Below are 13,295 nucleotides of genomic sequence, written 5' to 3' on the forward strand. Positions count from 1 at the left end.
GCCCCTGTGAGAAACTCTTGAGAGTAACTCCCTTCTTACCTTGTTGAAAACTGTCAGGTTGGTCACTTCCCTTATGTCTTTCTCCACAGACCAGAAAATTGCGGCAGAAACAGAATTGAACTGTCGTTGCATGATACTTTACCCACATCCCATAATATTGGCGGGGCATGGGCGGGCCAGGGGGTGCAGCTGGAGGTGACAAGGACAGGGCTGGATGGGCTGACCATATTTTCCCCTCACCAACTTCAAATACACGAAAAGGATGTAAAATAATAGTTCTTTGAGTTGTGGAGCCAGGGAACTAAAGATTGATGAGCCTGACATCAGTGGTGGATAAATTGTTGGGAGAGTTCTAAGGGACAGGATTTACATGTATTTGGCAAGAAAAGAATTGGTCCTAACCTAGTTAGCATGGCTTTACGCACGGGGAATGGTGTCTCACTAACTTGATTGAGTTTTTCTGAAGAGGTGACAAAGCAGATTGAGTATGGCAGGGCAGTAGACATTGTCTATATGCACTTCAGCAAAGTGTTCAACAGGGCTCTGCAAAGTTAGATCACATGAAATCGAGGAGGGCTAGCCATTTGAATGCAAAATTGCTTGAAGGTAGGAGACAGAGGTGGAGGGTTGTTTTCTAGACTGGAAGCCTATGGAGTTCTTCCTCCAGGCATCGGGTGATGATCTCCGGGACACCCGCACCAATCATCTCCACCGCCCTGTGGCCCAACATTTCAACTCCCCCTCTCACTCTGCCGAGGACATGTAGGTCCTGGGCCACCTCCACCACCATTCTCTCACCACTCTATGCCTGGAGGAAGAACGCCTCATCTTCTGCCTCGGAACACTTCAACCCCATGGCATCAATGTGGATTTCACCAGTTACCTCATTTCCCCTTCCCCCACCTCACCCCAGCTCCAATCTTCCAGCTCAGCACCGTCCTCATGACCTGTCCTACCTGCCTATCTTCCTTTCCATCTACCCACTCCACCTTCCTCTCTGACTTATCACCTTCATCCCCACTCACATTCACCCATTGTACTCTATGCTACTTTCCCCCCACCCCCATCCCCCTCTCATTTATCTCCACTCTGCAGGCACCCTGCCTGTATTCCTGATGAAGGGCTTTTGCCTGAAGCGTTGACTGTCCTGCTCCTCAGATGCTGCCTGACCTGCTGTGCTTTTCCAGCACCACTTTAATCTAGACTCTGGTTTCCAGCATCTGCAGTCCTTGTTTTTATCTATAGGAATTGGGATATCCTGTATCTGTTTAACAGGATGTTGGTTAGACCACATTTAGAATACTGCATTCAATTCTGTCTCCCTGTAGTACGAAAGATGTTCTGAAACTTGAAAGGGTTCAGAAAAGATTTACGAGGATGTTGCCAGGGTTGGAGGGTTTGAGCTATAGGGAGAGGCTGAATAGCTTAGGGTTATTTTTCCTGGGCATCGGAGATTGAGGGGTTACCTTATAGAAGTTTATAAAATCATGCAGGGGTAGGGGAGTCCAAAATTAGAGAGCATAAGTTTAAGATGAGAGGGTAAAAGATTTAAAAGGGAGCAAAGGAGCAATTGTTTCATGCAGTGGGTGCTGCATGTTTGGAATGCTAATGAAGTGAATGTCAGAAGACTGAGAAGGTGCCAGTTTAATAGAATGTCTTGCAGAGATTGTAGTAATGAAAATGAGGATTGGGACTCAGTTGTGTTGATTTCTGGCCAATGTTCTCCTCTGCTGTCCTGAGGGAATTGACTTCTGTTTATCTGGATTACAGCCCTGGGTCTCAAACCTCTCCTCCCCAAAGTAAATCCTTCTTATCAGGTTAGAGCTGAGAGTAGTTCAGCGGAGCTCTCCTCTATCCTCCCTCCAATGCCCTGCAATACTGCCACTGGCTAACTTGATGAAGTAGCCATTACCCAAGAAATACACAAAGGTGTATTGACCTTTAGTGAAGATACCAGAGCCCACAATTGTATTGTGGCCTTTAATTTATTGGTAATTTAAAGTTAGGTATGCATATTGTATATGGGGATTCTGATGTGTGTTTGATGCATCTATTTTAACACACACACACACACACACACACACACACACACACACACACACACACACACACACACACACACACACACACACACACACAGTAAATAGCCATTAATGGCTTCTAATCAGCCGGATTCAACACAGTCCACCTGTATTTTAAAGAAAGATGAAATTGGCTTCTACCATCTTGATTGGGAGATTGCTGTTCAAACAAATAATTCTACTACATTATTTTCAGATAGTGTGCCATTGCTCATCATCTGCCATGATGTTGAACCAATCCTCATGGAGTACTGGCTCAGCACAGTTGCATGGAAAGTGAATCTGGAAGGAAATAAATGTTCATTAGCTCTAGTTTCCCCTTTCACTTATCAGTGAGATCAGCAATGGGCATGTAGAAGGTTTTTTCCACCAGAAATATGAAAGAAATTACATCTCTATACCACTGAAAAATAGCAGTATTCATTCAAATACCATAACAGACATGAATTTAAATACTTACAAGAGGAATAGAGCTCAAAGTTATATTCACTGAGTTAAAACAACCTGGCTGGAAAGGAAAATGGGACTTTTTATATTTTTTGTCTATTTGTCTCTATATGGCCGCCTTTATTCCAATCACTGAAAAAAGGCACGCCTACTTCGACTTTCATCTACAAAAGTTATCTCACAAGATTTATACAACCACCTGAGTCTTCAGATATTTCACTTTCTTCTCCAGCATGTCAGTGTTTGGTTCCCATGAAGCCATATGTGCAAGTTACTTCAGATTTGCAAAGCAGTGCTTTATGGAATAAGCCATATTGGTCTGGAAGTTCTGGAATTTGATCTCCAAGCTATTGAATTACTCAAGTTTTATGAATATGGAGTTTAGCTATTATAATTTGCTTCTGGGGAGAGAAGAGGCTCTTGCACTTCAATGGTAGTATCGTCATCTTTAAACAGGTTGATTAGAAAATATCTGTAATTGGTTTCAGGAATTGGTGGAGAGATTTGATCAGGCTTCTGCTATCTAATGAGTTGCCTGATGGAAAAGAATGACTGTTTTAGGACAACAGGGACTGGGATATCATAGCAATTACAAAAACATGACTGAGGGAAGGACAGGACTTGGCAGCTCAATGTTTCGTGCTTAAATGCTATCGGGAAAATGGAAAAGGAGGAAAGAGAGAAGGGCGAGTGGTGTTTTGATTAGAGAAAACACTATTGTACTTATAGAGAATATTCTTGGATCATCCAGTGAAGCTATATGAGTGGAACCTAGAAATAAGAAGGGGATGATCACCTTGATGGGATTGTACTACAAGCCCCCTAATAGTAAGTGGAAAGATGAGGAACAAATATCAAGAGATCAGATGCGTAAGAATAATAGGGTTGTAATAGAAAGGATTTTAACTTTCCAAGCATAGACTGGGACTACCATAGGGCTTCGATGGGGAGGAATTCATTAAATGTGTTCAAGAAAATGTTCTTTTTCAATATGTCGATGTATCTACTAGAAAAGGAGCAAAACTTGGGGACCAAGGCACGACAAGTGAATGAAATGTTAGTGAGAGAGCATGATCATAATTCTATTAGTTTTAAAATAGTTATGGAAGAGCTTAGGCATTGTATAAAATTTAAAGTTCTAAATTGGAGTAAGGCCAATTTTGACAGTATGAGACAGGAACTTCCAAAAGTTGATTGGGGTAGACTGTTCGCAGGTATAGAGATGACTGGCAGGTGAGAGGCTTTCAAACGGGAGATGATAAGATTCCAGAGGCAGTATGTTTCTTTTCGAGTGAAGGGTAAGACTGGTAGGAGTAGGGAACAATGGATGAATAGACTTATTGAGGTTCTGGTCAAGAATAAGAAGGGGGCTTATTGTCAGGTATAGACAACTGGGATCAAATGAATCTCTTGAAGTGTATAAAGAAGTAGGGGCATTCTTGAGAGGGAAATCAGGAGGGCAAAAAAGGGATAGGAGATAGTCATGGCAGATGGGGTTATCCTAAGATATTCTATAAGTATACTAAGGGCAAAACAGCAACTAAGGAGAGAATAGGGCCCCTTAAATATCAAGAGATCAGTTGTGTTGGAACCACAGGAAATGGGAGATGTACAAAACAAATATTTCATTCCAGTATTTACTGTGGAGAAAGACATTGAAGTTAGGGAACTCAGGGGAATAATTATTGATGTCTTGAAAAGAGTCCACATTATAGAAGAGAAGGCACTGGATGTCTTAAAAAGTATAAAGAAAGATAGATCTCTGGGACTGTTGTGGGAAGCTAGGGAGGAAATTGCAAGATCTTCGAACAGATATTTGTATCACTTATAGCTATGGGTGAGGTGCCGAAAGACTTGAAGGGTGGCAATTGTTGTGCTTTTATTTAAGGCTGCAAAGAGAATCCTGGGAATTATGGACCAATGAATCTGACATCATTGGTAGGTAAGTTATTGGAGGAGATTCTGGGAGACAGGATTTACATGCGTTTGGAGAGGTAAGGACTGATTAGGGATCGTCGACTTGGCTTTGTGTATGGCAAATAGTGTCTCAAACTTGATTGAATGTTTTGAGCATGTGACAAAGAAAATAGATGAGGTCAGAGTGGTAGCAGTTATCTATATGGATTTTAGTAAAGCTTTTGACGGGGTTCTATATAGTAGACTAGTTAGTAAAGTTAGATCAAATGGGATTCAGGGAGAGCTTGCCAATTGGATACACAATTTGCTTGACAGTAGGAGACAGAGTGGTGGTGGTTGCTTTTTTTGAATTGAGGCATATGATCAGAGGTGTTCTGCAGGGATCAGTGCTGGGTCCACTATTGTTTGTCATTAATATGAACAATATAGGACTGGCAGATGCAGTTTAATTTGAATAAAAGTGAGGTGTTGTGTTTTGGTAAGACAAACAAGGACAGGACTCCTTCAGTTAATGGTAGGGACATAAGGAGTGTTGTAGAACAGAAAGACCTAAGGTGTTCAGGTACACAGTTAATTGAAAGCTGTGTCACAGGTAGACAGAGTGGTTAAAAAAAAAGCCTTTGGTACGCTTTGGTTCGTTGCTCAGATTATTGAATCATTTATTGTCACATTTATTCAATTAAAAAATACAGCGAAAAGATAATACTGTCAACATAATCAGTGCCATTCTCATTAACTTAAAAAATAAAGAAAGAGAGAGAGTCCAACTTTTCTTTGAGCTGCTACAATCCAGCTCTGGGCTACACCAAGCCTCGCCATTTCTGCTGCTCAGGTCCCCCTCTGGGCTTCACAGGCTAGCTAACTCTCTAGCCACGCTGCCTCTGAAGATGCCGCCACTCTGGACACTATCAAAGCCACCTTCCTACTGAAAGAGCTCTCTTTTAAAAGCAAGTATAAGCAAAATCTGAAAAATACTGAGACACAAAGTGGGGAAGAAAAAGAAAAAGCTGATGGAGGACAAGCTTGGGCGCAGGAGCCTGGATGCTACCTACTCTGCTGAGTTTAGGAGTTGGGACATCATGTTGCAGGTCTACAGGTGAGTTTGGTGAGGCCTCTTGTAGAGAATTGTGTACAGCTCCATTGCCCTGCTACGGGAAGGATTTTATTAAATTGGAGAGGGTACAGAAAAGATTTACAAGAATGTTACTGGGACTGGAAGGTTTGAATTATAGGGAGATGCTGGATAAGTTGGGACTTTGTTTCACTGGACTGTAAGAGATTGAGGAGTGACAGTAGAGGTTTATAAAATCATGAGGGGCATAGATAAGGTGAAGAGCAAAGGTCTTTCCTCTAGGGTAGGGGAGTTCAAAACTAAAGAGTATAATGTTATGGTGAGGGGAGAAAGAAGCCCAAACATTACATTACTGTAATGTTTTCAACCTTTCCCCCACTCCTCAAACCAAAAGAGAGATTGTGACAGGCTGTTACGAGGTTTGTTGTAGCCTAGAGGGTATTTGATCTGCTTGTAATTTAAGTAATCGCTTAGTGCTGCTAGTTGGTATAAGTATGAGCTCAGCTGAATACTGGGCTTCAGTGAGTAAGGCGAGCAAGGTAAAATGCTTTTATCTTCCTTTCTGTAAAGGGACAGAGATGGCAGTTAGGGCAGTGGTGTGCTCCTGCCAGTTATGGGAGATCAGGGAGTCGTCTAGTGTCCCTGATGACTATACCTGCTGGAGGTGTAACCGGCTGCAGCTCCTCTGAGATTGCATTGTTTGGTTGGAGTGGCAGTTGAACACACTGAGGAACATAGAGGGGAAAAGAGTGTGATGGATACTAGTTACGGGGAGGTGGTCACGGGCAGGTTCAGTCAGGCAGATGGGTGACTGTCAGGAGAGGCAGGCAGGCCGCCGTCTCATGTGACTATTCCTTTATCAGGTATAATGTTTTGGATAATGTTTGGGAGTGTGAGTGGGGAATAGCCTCCCAGGGAAGTATAACTGCAGCCAAGCCTATAGCATCACAACTGGCTCTGCTTTCAAGCAGGGTTGGGCAAGAATCAAAATTTTGGGATTCGGCACTCGCTAGTTAGGGGCACAGACGTTTCTGTGTTGCCTCTTTGGTGCCAGGGTCGAGGACGTCTCTGAACGGTTGCACGAAATTCTTAAGGGGGAGGTTGAACAGTTAGAGGTCATTGTGCACAATGGCACCAACAACATAGATAGAGGGAAGAGTGAGTACATGGAGTTAGGAAAGAAGCTGAAAAGTAGGACCTTGAGCGTAGTAATCTCTGCATTACTACCAGTGCAATGTGGTAGTGAGATAAGGAATAGAAAGATAGGAGAGATGAATGCACGGCTAAAGAACTGGTGCAGGGAGCAGGGTTTCAGGTTCTTGGGTCACCTCTTCTGGGGCAGGATAATCTGTACAGTGAAACAGGGTTGTGGATAGTTCAACTAGAAAAGGGTCCATTCAGGATCTTGTACTGGATAATGAGCCTGACCAAGTGACTGATCTTTCAGCGGGAGAATGTTTTGGAAATAGTGATTGCAAGTTTTAAGATGCTATGAATATGGATAAGTCAGGACCTTGTGGCAAGATACTAAATTGGGGGAAGGCAAATTACATCAGTTTTAGGAAGAGCTAGGGAGTGTTAATTGGGAGGAGCTGTTATCAGGCAAGTCCATATTTGGATGTGGGAATTGTTTAAAGACCCATTGATGAGAGTTCAGAACTGGCATGTTCCAGTAAGGAGGTAAGACATGATGGCAAGGTAAGGGACCCTGGGATAATTAAAGAAAAGGAAGCATATGTAAAGTTTAGGAAACTAAAATTGGATAGGGCCCATGGGGAATATAAAGGAAGCAGGAATGAACTCAAGCAGGGAATTAGGAGAGCAAAAAGGGACCATGAAATGACCTTGGCAAGAAGGATTAAAGAGAATCCAAGACATTAAATCAAGAGAATAACCAGGAAGAAGGTAGGACCATTCGAGGGAAGGAGGGATATTGTGCTTAGAGGCAGAGGATGTGGGTGAAATCCTAAATGAGTACTTTGCATCAGTATTCACCCAGGAGAAGGATATGGAGAACAGTGAGATTTGTGTGGAGCATGTTGATATGCTAGGGCATTTTAAGATCAAGAAAGAAGTGAAGTTGGGTCTCTTGAAGAGCATTAAGGTGGTTAAGTCCCCAATGGTATCTATCCCAGGTTTTTGAGAGAGGCAAAGGTGGAAATTGCTGAGGCCTTGACCAGATCTTTGTTTTGGTTCTGTTCGCCGAACTGGGAATTTGTGTTGCAGATGTTTCGTCCCCTGTCTAGGTGACATCCTCAGTGCTTGGGAGCCTCCTGTGAAGTGCTTCTGTGATGTTTCCTCCGGCATTTATAGTGATTTGTACCAGCCGCTTCTGGTTGTCAGTTCCAGCTGTCCGCTGCAGTGGCCGGTGCTTATGTGCTTATTGATTGAAGCTGTGGATGAGTGCCATGCCTCTGGGAATTCCCTGGCTGTTCTCTGTTTGGCTTGTCCTATAATAGTAGTGTTGTCCCAGTCGAACTCATGGTGCTTGTCATCTGAGAGTGTGGCTACTAAGGATAGCTGGTCGTGTCGTTTCGTGGCTAGTTGGTGTTTATGGATGTGGACTGTTAACTGTCCTCCTGTAGTGTTTTGTGCAGTCCTTGCATGGGATTTTGTATACTACATTGGTTTTGCTCATGCTGGGTATCGGGTCCTTCGTCCTGGTGAGTTGTTGTCTTGAGAGTGGCTATTGGTTTGTGTGCTGTTCTGAGTCCTAGTGGTTGCAGTAGTCTGGATGTCAGTTCAGAAATGTTTTTGATGTATGGTAGTGTGGCTAGTCCTTTGGGGTTGTGGCATGTTCTCATTCCATTGTCTTTCCCTTAGGCATCTGTTGATGAAATTGCGGGGGTATCCGTTTTTGGCAAATACATTGTATAGGTGTTCTTCTTCCTCTTTTTGCATTTCTGGTGTGCTGCAGTATGTTGTGGCCCTTTTGAACAGTGCCTTGATGCAACTTCTTTTGTGTATGCTGCGGTGGTTGCTTTCGTTGTTTAGGACTTGGTCTGTGTGTGTGGCTTTCCTGTATACCTTTGTGGTGAAATCTCCGTTCGGTGTTGTCTGTACCATCATGTCTAGGAATGGGAGTTGGCTGTCCTTTTCTTCCTCTCTAGTGAATCGGATTCCTGTGAGTGTGGCATTGATTATCCAGGGCGTGTTCTCTATTTCTGTGTTTTTAATGATTACAAAGGTATCATCTACATATCTGACCCAGAGTTTGGTTGAATTTGCGGTAAGACTGTTTGTTCTAACCTTTGCATTACCGCTTCTGCTATGAGTCCAGAGATGGGTGAGCCCATGGGTGTGCCGTTGATTTGTTCATATATTTGGTTGTTGAATGTGAAGTGTGTTGTGAGGCACAGGTCCAGTAGTTTGAGTATACAGTCTTTGTTGATAGGTTCCCCGTCTTGTCTGTTCTGTATGTCCAGCAGATTGGCTATTGTCTCTCTGGCTAGGGTTTTGTTGATAGAGGTGAACAATGCCATTACATCGAATGAGACAGAAGCGCTTCACAGGAGGCTCCCAAGCACTGAGGATGTCACCTAGACAGGGGACGAAACGTCTGCAACACAAATTCCCAGCTCGGCCAACAGAACCACAACAACGAGCACCTGAGCTACAAATCTTCTCCCAAACTTTGAAGATCTTTGTATGTTCATTAGCCACTGGAGAGGTCCTAGAGGACTGACGAGTGGCTAATGATGTTCCTCTGTTCAGGAGCCAAAATAAGGATAATCTTGGAAACTACAGATTGGTGATCCTTACATTGATGGTTAGGAAGCTATTGGAGAGAATCCTTAGAGATCAGATTTATGCATATTTGGAAAAGCATGGCCTAATTAGGGACAGTCAACATGATGTTGTGCAGGGTAGGTTATGTCTTACTAACTGATTAATTGACTTTTGAGGAGGTGAAGGTGATAAATAAGTGTAGAGCAGTGTCTAAGTGAATTAAAGTAAGGCTTTCAACAAAATCACAAGCTGACTCATGGTGGGTTCATCCAGAAGATTAAGAAACAGGGATCCATGGTGACTTGGCCATGGTGATTCAGAATTGGCTTGCCCATAGAAGTGCTGGAAGGCTGTTTTTCAGGCTGCAGCTCTGTAACTAGTGGTGTTCTTCAGGGATCCATACTGAGACCTCTGCTGTTTGTAATATATATAAATGGATGAGAATGTAGATGGGTGGGTTAGTAAGTTTGCAGAGATCGGTGAAGTTGTGGATAGTGTAGAAGGTTGTCAAAGGATATAGAAAGATCTAGCTCAGTTGCAGATATGGGCAGATAAATAGTGGATGAAATTTAATCCATGTGTGAAGTTTGGGAAATCAAACATTAAGGAAAAGTATACAATTAATGTCAGAACTTTGAACAGCATTGATATTCAGAGGGATCGTGGGGTTCAAGTCCATAGCTCCCTGAAAGTGGCCACACAATTGTGGTGATTAAGGTGGACAATATGCTTGCCTTTTATGGTTGGGGAACTGAGTACAAGAGACAGGATGTCATGTTACAGCTCTATAAGACTTTGGTTAGACCATACTTAAAAGTACTGCATTTAGTTCTGGTTGCCACATTACAGGAAGGATGTGGAGGCTTTGGAAAGAGTGCAGAAGAGGTTTACCTGGATGCTACATGGATTAAAGGTGTGAACTAAAAGGAGAGGCTTGAAAAACTCAGGTTGTTTTCTTTGGAATGGCAGAGGCTGAGAGTTCATAGAATTCTGTAAAATTGAGATGCATAAATAGGGTTGACAGTCAGACCATCCTCTGAGTTGAAATGTCTAAAGCTGTGAGGCTTAAGGTGAGAGGGGGAACATTTCAAAGGAGATGTGACAGGCAAGTATTTTGACAGAGTGGTCAGAGTGTGAAATGCGCAGCCAGGGGAGGTGGAGGTTGCAGATATGACAAGGGTATTTAAGAGACTTTTAGACAAGCACATAAATATGGAAGGATATGGATCAAGGGCAGGCAGAAGCGATTAGTTTAATTTGGTGTCATGTTCAGCACAACATGTGGGCCAAAGGGCCTGTTCCTGTGCTGTACTGTTCTATGTTCTTCATCCTTCAGGAGAACAGGAAAAGTTGCTTTCCTACAGTGTTTTATTTAAAAAAATAAATTGAACCTCTTTTCCAAAAAGTTCATTTCGTTTTACTCATTGTTATGGACCAGGCCAGATCCCCTCAAAATATTTTAAGTTAGTCTAGACCCTAACTTTTTCTTATTTTAAAGGCGGGTGTGGAGTGGATATGCCTAGGTGTGATGCAGCTGGTCAAACCACACTGGCTTTAAGTAAAACAGGATTTATTTAAATACTGCAGTTGAAATATGAACAAAAGAAAACAGAATTTAAAATAACTACTGGCAAACTTAACTAAGGAACTCTTCCAATCCAGTAACAACCCTAAACACACCCCGTGACAAAAAAGGTAAATTGCAACACAGATTCTTACAGGCAGAAGGGAACAATATTGAAAGAGATTTCAGAGAGAAAGTCAGTCAGTAATCATTTGCTGAAGCTTGCAACCTTCCTGGATTCCAGCATCCTGTGACTGTCACAGCTAAACCAAACTAGAAAAAGCCTGAACTCGGAGAACTGGTCACTCCCATACAATTGTTAAACTGGGCGCTTCCTAAACCCCTCAGCACCTTTGCCTTTACGACCTCTCTCTCAAAATAAAACCCAAGGACAAAGCAACCTTGTTAAAGTGACAGTGTTACAATTGCCATAATGTGACAAAGCTAAGAGAACTCTAGTGGAAGTTTGGAAGTTGATCAGCATACTATTGTAATTATCATTACTTGTCCAAAGGTTTATTCTAATTATTCAGAAAGTAAACAGTCATATTGTAGAAGCTGTTCAAACAGACTGGTGCTTAAAGAGGTAAACATTGACCATTTGTATGGATTCATTTAAAATTGATCTGCCAGGGCTATTAAAATCCTGTTTTTATTGTGTTACGGCCCTTAACACATAATAAATCTGTATAACAAAAGTACAGCCTGAATAATCAGGTATGAGAGAGGATGCAAGTGGACCAAAATAGATTCCTGCAGAATAAACTTTTCAGATGAAGTTTATTCACTGTAGATTATTCAAGTAATCAACTGTTGGAATCCTTGAAATATTTCTAAAAATCAAATTCTTTGTGACAAATAATTCTACCCAATAATGTACCTTGACATAATGAAAAGATGTTACACTTTATTAAGATGTACAAAATATTTTAAACTCAAAATATTTGATTGCTCTTGAATCTGAAATAACATGGGAGAAGGCAAACAGCTACATACAGCAATCTTTAGTCACTGAATAGAACACGTTTGTAATGAATGATGGGAATCCGTGGTCAAGACACAAGAGGGAAATTGCAGCAGCATTGAAAATGGCAAGGTCCCTTCTTATATTGATCAATATTTTTATACACTCACCAGCAATGCTCTATTTGATGTACTAGTAGAAGCTTTATAGCTGATGTGTATGGATTCTTGGACATTAAGCACTACTGTGATTATATTCTCACTCCTTGTAACTGTCACCTGACTGTAGTTACTTATTTTCCTGCATGGTCAGCATCAATTGGTAGAATTTCCTACTCAGCAAAAGCAAAAGAATGCTTCCCAGCCATTGTTATCGTCACCTATTACTTGGTTGGTTGATTGTCATTTCAATTTCAAGAAAATCACAAAGGGTTAGTGAGTATGGAAATACATATCATTTGAAGAGAGTTCATTAATCTCTGTATCTCCTGGTTCTTTCATAATACAGAAGTCATGTATATTTTACTTATATTGACTCTTTTGATGCCAAGTGTTTTGGGCATTATTTGAAATATTTGCCTGCGGTGAGTTGCCTCAGGTTACAAAATAAGCATTAGACCTATTCCCTGCAAGCCAAACACAGACAACACTGCCCAAATGATTTGGGTATTTCTGCACTCTGTCAGGCTGTATTAATATGTGGAATTAACTGATGTCTATTTTTGACCGGTACCTCTACAGGATGGTCTTAACAACTTATTCAAAAGCAACTGACAGAAAAATGTGCACCGATCAGTTATCAGGCCTGGTAGTATCAGTCATACTTTAAAGCACATGGACTAGAAGCATATGAACATCTCCTCCAGCAAACTAAGCAGGATCTTATGGAATATCTAACAGCACAATTGGAATCCAATGAGCATTTTGTATAGTACCACACTCTACATTTTATTCCATATAAGTACTTAGATATTTGAAGCCTGCACATGCATATATGTCCTGCTTTTGTTTATACTGCATTCTCTTGGTGGGCGGCACGGTGGCACAGTGGTTAGCACTGCTGTCTCACAGCGCCTGAGACCCGGGTTCAATTCCCGACTCAGGCGACTGACTGTGTGGAGTTTGCACGTTCTCCCCGTGTCTGCGTGGGTTTCCTCCGGGTGCTCCGGTTTCCTCCCACAGTCCAAAGATGTGCGGGTCAGGTGAATTGGCCGTGCTAAATTGCCCGTAGTGTTAGGTAAGGGGTAAATGTAGGGGTCTGGGTGGGTTGCGCTTCGGCGGGTCGGTGTGGACTTGTTGGGCCGAAGGGCCTGTTTCCACACTGTAAGTAATCTAATCTAATCCGCTATCTACTTTCTGGAAAAATACGTGTTTGGTTAATTTCCAGCAGCTTTTCTCAGCTGTCTGACCTTGGATATCTTTTACTTGTGGGGAGGGGGAGAATGCAGCCTTTCATCTCCTTAATGTCAGACAAATACAAATCTGAGATACTGACTTCTTGATAGTATGTGTCAGATGACCA

This window comes from Hemiscyllium ocellatum, chromosome 21 (assembly GCF_020745735.1).
Source record: "Hemiscyllium ocellatum isolate sHemOce1 chromosome 21, sHemOce1.pat.X.cur, whole genome shotgun sequence".
In the NCBI taxonomy this organism is placed as follows: domain Eukaryota; kingdom Metazoa; phylum Chordata; class Chondrichthyes; order Orectolobiformes; family Hemiscylliidae; genus Hemiscyllium; species Hemiscyllium ocellatum.